General features: G+C 44.3%; 1 protein-coding gene across 4 annotated transcripts in view; it reads left to right on the forward strand.

The window, feature by feature from the left end:
• CACNA1I (calcium voltage-gated channel subunit alpha1 I) overlaps positions 1 to 10,531 on the forward strand; it is a 160,152-nt gene that overhangs the window by 69,813 nt on the left and 79,808 nt on the right. The gene's annotated exons all lie outside the window — the stretch shown is intronic.

Raw genomic sequence — 10,531 nt, forward strand, 5'->3', positions numbered from 1 at the left:
AACAATTTGGGAGACTCTTGCTCAGTTCCCAGCTGTGCCCCATGTCTCCTGTCTGCCCTTGGGTAAATGCATTCATTTCTCTGTGCTCTTGCTTCTTGTGTGCAAAGCGGAGATCATAATGCATCGTTAGCCTGTCCTGTTCAGTTAGATTAAAAACCCTTTGGAGCAGGCAGCATGTTCTACTGCATGTTTATGTAACATTTTGCATAATTTGATCTTGGCTAGCATCATCTAGGACACGTGGAGATATCTCATAAATAATACTAATAATATTTTAATATTGTTAATGCTTAGCACATTCACAGCATTTAACCTCCCCCTAAAACAGCACTCAGCACTGTCGACATCGCAGTGATTGAGCATGAGTCATGTTGGCTCCTTTCCCTGGCATGGTGCAGTCTGTCAACTAGCCAGAAAACTGAGGCCTTTAGTGAACATGTACTGGGTGTCAGGAACACCTGGATCTTAATGCAGCCCTAGCAGTAACTTACTGTGTCATTGCTGGGTAATGTTGTTTGTTTTGGGGGTTTTTTTTAAGTGAACTCTGGTCTTTGGCCATCTGACTTGAGATAGTGGGAGCCAGAGGCTTTGGAGGCTTAGAGCATCATTAATCCTGTTGGCTCTGTTAGAAATTAAAAGTATTACACACTCCTGAAAACCAGTCTCTAAGAAGCTCATGCATTGGAAAACTCAAACCAGGGGATACTTAAAAAACCCTGCTCCTCTTCTGAGTGCTTTCTTTTCAGCAATAAAAGGGAAGCATTCATGTACCTTAAGAGGTAGATGTGGAATTTAGTGAAAGTTCACACAGTGTCTTGAAGGAAAGTACTAGACGATTCATATAACCTCATTTTCACTGACTGCTCTTTGTTTCAGGATGTAAGAGGAGGGATGGAAAAGAGACCAGATGTACTAGGAGAGTGCTGACACATCTGCTCACCCACCACAGGCTCTCTTCTCCTCCTAAGATGAGAAGCTTAAATACTGAGAATCTTTCCCGCCCTTCACAGTTACCTTTGTCACACAGACACATCAGGACCTTCCTTTTCAGGGTGCATCCATAGCCCACCTGTGCCCTCAAGGAGGTTCCAGCAGCTGCTGGGAGCCTGTGTGCTGGCTGAAGCCCCTGGCTTCCAGTTATCTGCTGAGACAGATTGGCTCAGTCATTTGCAGTCTTTTCTTCAGGCACACGTCCTGCAGGACATCAGTGCCAAATCTTCCAGAATACCCTCTGGGAATCAGTGTAGAGTGGCCAGCTACAAACCTTCAAAAAAGTTAAGAAGTGTGAGAAGAAAAAGGAGCGTTCAAAATAGGGGGTGGTAACAACTTAAACTCTGACAATTATGTTTTAATTACAGCCAATAATGAAACAAACAACAGGAGCTCATACCCAGCTCTCTGTTATTGCCCTGCATTTTGCCTAGACTGTATGCAATTTCTTCTGAGTGACTTTACCTGAGCACTCCCTACACTTCTGAATTAATCTTTATTTACTTTGCTGCAAAGATTTGTCACCACGTCTTTTTTTTCTGTACTGAAGCACTCGTCAGAAAAGCCTGCTAAGCTAAGCACCAAGCATAGGATTTAGTGATGCTCCAGCCACTGAAAACATCACGCCACTGGGAGAAGAGAGAAAGGATAAAGCCACTCTGCCTTTCTTTCTGCCTCTCCAATCTAGGACTTCTGCTGGAGACGGAGTACCCTCTAAGATAATTTAGCCTTGGAAACTGGCTGTCTGGAGGAGCAAGGTGCTCACTTCCACATCCTTCACCAGGTGATGTGCTGGGGTACAAGATACTGCCCTGAAACCTGCAGAGAAGAGCCCCTGTGCAGAAGGGCATACACACCTTTTAAAACTGTGAGAAAGTCCATAATCTGCCTTTTGTATTTTCGTTGTCGTCATCATCACATTCCTGCAAGGCAAGATGACCTTTCATTAAAGGTGCCCTGCACTACCTTCAGACATATCTGATATGTACATCCCTCTAAGCTCAGCTTGAACTTGTGTGGCCTTTGAGAGGGATAGGTGGGAAGCTGCAAATAATGGAAAAAGCAGTCTTTAACATCTGAAAAATACTATGGTCTAGAAAGACAGCAATGCTGAACAAAGAGACCAGTGCAAGGAAAGGGAACAGGAGCACACTTATTGTTTGGTGGGGTTTAGCCCTTTGGTCCTGGTGAGGTTTCTTCTACCCTATTTCCTCTCCAGGGAAATGGCTTCTTATTCAAAGACAGAGGTTTCCTTCATTCCTTTGTATTTGCTGTAAAGTTCAGCACCCAGGACCCAAATCTCTCTGTCCTTCATGTGTCTGTGCCTCCAGCCTGGGGGAGGTGATTCCCAGCTCAAGCCTGGGCAGCTGCATAGCAGCACCTGCTTCAGGAGGTTCATTGGAATATCCTCTTCATGTCCCACACATGGTTTCCCAAAGCCCACTGAACCTAAAACCCACAACAAGAGGACAAACCCTACACCCATCCATAAACAAACCTGACAACATTAGGAGCAGTAAGGAGGCATAAAAGTAAGGTTTTCCTTTTTAGAAATCCTCTTCCCTGCCCTCCCAAGTCTCTCATCGCTTGTTCTTTCCCTTTCTTGAAACTGAGTCACACGAACACTGCTCTTATGGTGCTGTATTTATTTAGTGGTTGTGTCTAGTGGGCCTGCCCGAGATAAGGACTCTATTCAAACCCATCATGACATGAAGGCAAAAGAAGGGACTGCAGCACTGCCAAATATGGCAGGGCTGTTGCATCAGTTTGACAGGTGCTGAGGAACACTTACACAATTTTGGATGAAGCTGCTGGGTGACAGGGCAATGAAGCACAGAAGTAGAGGGAGGACTGGGAGATTTTTTTTTTCCTTTCCCCTTGCAAAACTCCATTCTCATACTTTAGAAGGAAATTTCCACCAAGTAAGATATTGACCACAGCCAGATTACATCTGATAAAAGGTCAACACCCAACCCAACTCCCATGGCTCAGGCTCTGGTTAGAGAACTCCACCAGCCTCTCTGATCATGTCACTTCCTGGGATCATGGACGATGGGGCACTGTATCAGAAAATTCAGCTACACTCGAAAATTCAGATTTTGTCACTCTGGAGCACATTACTAATTGAAATCACTTCTGGACTGCAAATACCTTCCTGTTTTGGCCTGCCAAGTTCAGCTCTTCTCTGGTGTAGAGGTCTAGCTGAGTCCAAAATCAAGAACTAACTCTTCTACTTTGCCACTGCTGTCAATTGGGAGTTGCTTGTGCTGTGTGAAATATCAAAGCAATAAGAGCTTTAAAAAATGGACCCCAGTTTTGTGGTTCAGGGGGTTTCCTCAGCTGGTCCTTCTCTGGTGTCTGTTACTCCTATGACTCCATTTGCAGCAGGAAGCAACTTCTGAACCTGCCACTCTGACCAGGAGATTTTGGAGCAAAATTCTTTCACCTGTCATACAGCATAATAATGTTCCAAGCTGCAGTCCTATTGCCTCATGCTGTGACCTTGTTGAAGCTCTTAACGTGAAGCCAGGTCAGATTTTGGATAGCAATCTCCAAGGCAGAGCCAGAATGCTGCAGGAGGCACCATTTGGGAGTCAGCGGGAGGTGTGATTCCTCAAGTCAGTCTTGAACTGGTTCCACAGCATGGTGGAATACTGCTTTCCTGGCAAGAATGACAGGCAACCACAGTCCCAGCCATCTGAGGATATTAAAAAGCTCTTTCTCAAGGAACAGTCATTACCTCTAATACCCTGCTTAAGTTTAAACTTGGGTAATTACTTTCATCTGACCTAAAAAAAAAGATTCTTGGGTGGGTTTTTTTTCTAGGTACTGTATTTTTTCATGCTTTCTGTAGCAAACAGCTTTGTAGGAATGCTGCACACTGTCAAACAGATGCTCTGCTGCACCCTGAAAGATAGATGCAATTTGGAGGTGGGTCATTATCAGTCGAGAAGCTCTGGGGCTCAGCTGCTACAGGCAGGAGGTAATCATTAATAGCAGGGCAGTGTAGCAGCATTGATGAAGATGCATGGTATTTGTGAGATATTTGAATAATCGGCAGTGGGATCTGCACACCTCTCCTGGAGAAAACACCAGGCTGCTTCACAAGACCAATGTGTATCCATGTAAATGGTGTGACAGACAGACAGAATTCTTGGTGTAACTCATGCTAGCTTTAGTGCCACTGAGTCCTGCTGGTGAAGGGTGTCTTAAAGAAGCCTTGCTTTTTCCCCTGCAGCCTCCTGCTTGATTAGGGCCCCTACACTAGGTCAGAGACCTCATGTTGTCTCCCTGTTCCTGGAGTATCTGAAGACTTGCCTCATTGTGTTAATACCTCTGGTTTTTTCTTCAGGTTCATTCTTAGCATCTTCATCTTCACTGTATGTTTTTCCTGACAAACTTCTTTCTATTATTTTTGGTTTTAGTGGATTTGAGAGTTTAATGGATGCATTTAGAAGAACTGAATAAATCATTACAGAAAGAGTTTTAAGAAAGGAGAGATTTGCTTCGTTTTGTTTCTGTAATGGGAAAAAAAGCAAACCTAACAAAATTTTTCAAAAGCCATCTTCAATCCTTGCCAAACTCTGAAGGGGGATATGATGTGGTGCTTGAGAAAAAACTGACTTAAATTCAAATTTAGCTTGGAACCTAATGAAAACTGACCTATGCAGCCAAAAGCCTGTGTGGCCTGGTACAGGACCCACTTTCTGAGCAGTCCTTGGAAGTGAGATCAGAGAATCTGACCTATGATGCTTTGTGGTTTTGGTGTTTATCGGATTTAACATGGGAACAACTGAGTCTTTGTCTTTTGTAATCTGTTCTTGATAGGAAGTCCCTTCCAAAGGGCATAAACATAGAAGCATTGCCAAGCATTTAAAATTTCTCTACTGTGTCCCCCTTCTGCAGTTTCTTGTCCTGCCTTCCAGTAACACCAACACAAGTTAAGTCTTCCCCAGTGCCTCTCAAATCAATGTAACAGTTTCTCTGTGTTCGGCAGTACTGCTGTCCTTTCCTTGGCACCAGTATTATTGAACACTTGAAGACCTCAGCAATGCTCATGTCAGGTGCCTGAAGTTCAGGTGCTCCTTTTTCATGAGAAGAGTTTATAAATGGTGACATGATGAAAGCAAACATGTACAAGGTTGCACGACACGGGACCACCTAGAGCATGTCGACATTGAGTGCTTGCAAATATGCTTTACAAATTGCACCCCTCGGCTTGGCCACCATGAAATCCCAGCATTGCAATGCTGGGTGTTGGCATTTGATTTCCAACAGAAACTCAGAACTCAAAACCAGGGTGTTCTATATTGGGTCAAAAAAACCTCAACCTTTTTTTTCTGTTACATTGAAATTTTTCTTTGCACTAAAAAAGACAAAGAAGAAATGCTTTAGTCTTTCCAAAGTAGGATTTTTAAAGTTTCTTGTTCTGAAAAATGTTTGTTTTGATCTATTTGAACACAAACACATTTTGAGAGGTGTTTTTCTTCAAGTGAACACAGTGTTACATTCAACTTCTAGTAGTGAGTTAGCTCAGCAGACTGAGGCTGAAGAGAAAGAGCCCTGTTGATTCAGCCAGCTTGTTTCGTAGGAAAAGGCAAAACTCCTATGCATTGATACAGAAGGAAAAACAAACCACAAAAGCTGACTGGTGATAAGAAAAAGTGGGAGGGGGCAAAGAGTGAAACTTGCCTGTGAAAACATTTTCAAAAGACAACAGCAATGAGGTAGAGAAAATGAACATTTCTACCCTTGGAGCTGTTGCTTTCTCTGACCTTTATAACAAATCTCTCCTTCCATTACAAATGTAATATTAACTGTCTTGCTTCAAGTACAGCATCCTACTGGCTTCTTGCAGGACAGTCACAAAGCAGGGCTGGAAAGCAGGGAAGGAACACAGCTCTGTCCTTAGTTTGCTTCAAAGGGAGAGAAAGAAATGCAATCACTGCAGACTGGAATGACAGGGTGAAGCCATTTAGCTGGTGGGAAGGATGGTGGGATGAGAGGTAGGTGGGGAGGAGCCCAAAGGGGAAGCAGAGAGGAGTGCTCAGGCTGATGCGATGCAGAGTGCCCTCAGCTGAGCCTGCCTGGCACCAACTCAGAGATGGGAGGCCACAAGGAGTTGTATGTAGGGCTGGCTGGTGTTTGGGATGCATTGCGTGGGGCTCCATGTTTCCACTTGAATCACTGAACTGCTCTTCTCTCCATTTTGGAGCAGGAGCAGGTTCTGCCATGACCAGCCATACCGCAGGGCTGGCTTTTCCCCCTTGCTGTAAATACTTTGCAGTCAGGCATTTCTGCTGCATGTGAAATAGGTCTGAGGTATTCAGGACTTTAATTGGCACAAGGCATACTCTAGGAGTAGTGTGGAAATAGCAGCAGGAAACACTGAGGGATTGTCATGATTATAAAGCTTATATATTTTCTGTGCTGTTAGGAATGCCAGCCTCTGGGGAGCTACTTGTGCCACTGCAGCTGATGATGGAAGAAGAGAAGAGGGGACCCAAAGTACTGTTTTATTTTGCTCTGTTGTATTTTTGTCAGTGATAGAAAATGGAGATTAAGGTCAATCCCAAGAATCTTAAGTGGTATGCAGTTTTTAGGTGCAAGGTAGTTACAGCTCCAGCACAGCAGATGTTTCTTCTGCTATTTGTCACTTAGGAATTGAGCCCAAAAGCTTTGTCTGTCTCTCATCACCTGTTTCTAACATAATCTTCCACTATGCATAGTTATATTATCAAGCACTACCACAAAACATGTCCCAGAAACATCTGCATATCTCCTTAACTGTCCTGTAGCTTGTGGCTGTCAGCGCATTCCAGATGGTTTGGGGTGAATGACGGCTCTCTCCTGGTGTGCTCTGGTGATGCATGTCCCTGTTGAATGCATCCTCATCCCAGAGTTGCCCTGTCCATAGGAAGACAGGGTGGAGGGTCCGTAGATACACAGTGGCTGTCTCTGGCCGGCAGCTGGCCAGGCCCTGCTTGGGGTGCAGGGCAGGGTTGGCACCCAGCAGCAAAGAAAAGTCTTGCTGCCACAAGCAGGCACCAGCTATAGAACCAGTGCAAGTTTTTAGGCAAAATATAGTTAATCTAGACATGGATCTTGATGTCCCCAGACAGTGCTGAAATGAACAAAACTTTTTTAAGGAGGAGAGACTTAACGTGGATAATGAGACTAGCCCATGGTTACTCAATGATCCTTGTGGACCCTCCCAACTGAGAATATTCTGTTATTAACTCAGGAGACACTTCTCTTCTGCTGTATTTCTTTTTTCAAATGAGGGCCATGGTCTTTTTATCTGAAAGGGTTTGAATCAACTGTGAACTGTCACAGGTGGGAAAAGGGCAAGTTATTACATAGTGGATTGCTGTGAATTTTCTGGAGCCTTCCTCTGAAGCACCTTGTGGTGGCCAAGGAGAGAAGATGACCATGGGCAGAAATTGTGTGGGTCTCCTTTTAGTTTCCCAAACCATTTGCAGGCCCCAAAACTCACTGGGAAAGATATTGGCAATGAGGCTGTGGGAAGGGAGAGTAGCCGTAAGGAAGAAGGGCTGGAGTGGGGCTGGGAGAACATGTGCATGGGTTTGCTTGTAATTAGGAGATTTAAACTTTGAAAGAAGTTAATTAATAATTAAACTTCTGACTGAATGATGCAGATTGTGAAGACTGGCTTTGTCAGCAGCTGCAATTAATTACAGGCTCAAGCACAGGGAAAAGGAGGGGGGTGAGGGATGTGGGAGAGGGGAGGCATCACCAAAAGAAAGATGATAAACCTTGGCTGCAGGCTGTTGCTGTGGTGACAGGAGTCAGTAGCTGTGGTTGACAATGGTGACACATAAGGCAGCAGATAGTCCTAATTACCCCCTTCACCAACCCAAGCAGGCACCAACCCCTCCTGATTTGGGGCAGGAGATGCTCTGGTTTTCTCCTTGCACTTTCTTCCTTTCTGCTGCTGCTTGGATGTGCTTTTTCAGGGTTTCCAACTGCTCTGAAAGGAAAACTGTGGGGCAGTGGCTTTTTCTAGTATCACTGTAATAGCCTGGGAATGGCCAGCAGTTCAGCAGCATTCTTGGGAAGCTTGGACAACGGTGGCAAACTCTGAGAGCTGATACCTAAAAAGCAGGGGAGAAGAAATCATCTGCAACTGGCAACAGCTTTTTAAGCAAGAAGATGAGATGAGATTGCACATCTGGCCTAAGTTTCAATCTTTTTGGGAGCAGTTGCCATGGTGTGTCATGTCTTGTGCTTCAGGGTCTCACCAGATGCTGACAGCACCCTGCCATGGTCTGCATGGCCTTGTGGGGGGCACTGCAAGGGCAGTGAGAGAAACATGGAAGCGTGCTGCCCTGACAGTGCTGCTGCCAAAGCACATGCAGAGAGGTGTAGATCTGTGTTAAATAAAACCTCCTGACTTTTACCCCCTTTGTCCTGACTTTCCCGAGTTTGGCTGTAGTCAGAGTAGTATTCTCTGCCTCAAATTCTCTTATCATGCTTTCTGGAAAAAAAAAAAGAAGCCAATTGGCTTTTAAAACAATTTTTGCTTTTCATTCATTATGCATTAATTTAATCCAGGAATGTTTGAGGTCCTGGTTTTTTCCACATATCTTCTGACTTCCTCTTATGTTCAGGGAGAAGGACTTTTGCAACCATTGGCTCATCCTGCTCTGAAACTGTTTTGGCCCCTTGAAGAATGTCATTCAGCACTGATCCTCCTGTCTGGGCTCCCCTGCTGCTGCCTTTCCAGTAACTGTGAAAGCACCTGCTGCAAAAGGGAGAGGCTGAGAGAGCTGGGGCTGCTCAGCCTGGAGGAGAGATGGTTTAGGGAGATCTTATCCATGTGTATCAACACCTGATGAGAGGAATAAAGGACACAGACTGCTCAGTGATGCCTAGTGACAGGGCAAGAGCTAACAGGCACAGCCTGAAAGGTGGGATATGTCCTATTTAAACATAAGGAAACACTTCTACTCTGTGTAAATAGTCAAATGCTAGAGCAGGTTGCCTGGAGAGGTTCTGGTGCCTTTATACCTGAAGATAATCAAACCCCAAGTGGATGCAATGCTGAACAACCTGCTGTAATTGATGCTACTTTGATCAGGGAAGGTGGACAAGACAACCTCCACAGGCCCTTCCAACATCAACCATTCTGTGGTTCTGTAACTCGCAATGAAGATGCCAAACAGGTTCTGAAGAGTCCAGAAAAGAACTGCAGTCCTATCTGAAAACCCTGTGTGAGCTAATGGAAACCTCTCAAATTGCTTTCCTGGGCTTCGGATAAGATCATTAAAAAAATGTGCAAGAGAGAGGAAGGTGGAAAGTTGAAGTTGCATAGACCCCTGAGTGAAAATACTTTATTTGTGCCGTTTTGGTGCATTCCCCTCAGAAAAGGGCTCTGGTTTTGAAGCCTACATTGAGGGTGGGCTTCATGTGCATTACTTTGTCGAGCATGTGGGATTAACTTTGTGAGGGATAGTGATAACACATTCTTGAAATCACCTTAGAGAATAATTGGAACAGTAGAACTAGTGCCCTGCTCTTGTCTGATTTTGCAGCTGAAGGTAGCTCACCACAAACCAGGTGGGGGAGAAGAGAGAGAATTAATTATCTTCTAGATCAGATTGCGCAGTTTAGTCATAAATCACTGTCAGGGAATGAGCATGGAAGAGTTGCTCAGAACAAACCACAGAAGTTGAATGTCTTTCAGAAGTGATCAGAGATATAGACCACTCTTTTAGATTCAGTACTGAAAGGGCTGAAAATGGATGCACTCAGTGGTTGTATGTTAAGTAGACAATTTCGTGCCTCTTCTATTTAAGAAAAGATAAAATTGTCTGACAGTGGAAACTGGGCAGATACGTTGTTGTGAGGTGTGTAAAATGCCCGAGAATGTTTGTGCCAGAGGTTGGAGGTCTATTTGCTCTACATCACTGCTTTGCAATGGGAACGCTGGAAAGGTATTGCACAAATGCACCCACTTTTAGAGCTAAAATACTGTAAATGAGGTCTTGGATAAGCATCTACCAGGCTTTAAAACTTCTTCAGGAGGAGAGGGATGGTGAAGAGGGGGCAGCTAGAGTGGGTAGAGTACAGAGGTCACACAAATACACCATTTTTATCCACTTCTCTAATACATAAATGAAGTGGCACTTGATAAAATTACAAGACAACAAATTAATAATAAGTAGGAGGGAACAGTTTTTAATGTAAAGTATAATTAGCCAGTGTAGCTCAGGGCTGCCAACTATTATCGAAGCAGATATTTTAGTAAGATTATCAACAAAGGATTTAAATGAATAAGCAAAGCATCTGCAGGGACACCAGTGTAGCTGAGAAAACAATTATAAGGACTATCAATCCTCGTGCTTTAGGGCATAAACAGATCACCAGCTGGGGTCAGAAACACAGTTTCTCCCCATAGTTACTGAGTAACTTGGGCACGTTGTGGAGTTTATACAGTGTGGGTCACTGTTGGAAGCGTAGTAACAGATTAGGTGGACCACGGGCACTTCTTTACCCCCAAGTTTCTCTGAGAGGGAAA

Source organism: Corvus brachyrhynchos, unplaced genomic scaffold (genome assembly GCF_000691975.1).
Source record: "Corvus brachyrhynchos isolate BGI_N302 unplaced genomic scaffold, ASM69197v1 scaffold56, whole genome shotgun sequence".
NCBI classification, from domain to species: domain Eukaryota; kingdom Metazoa; phylum Chordata; class Aves; order Passeriformes; family Corvidae; genus Corvus; species Corvus brachyrhynchos.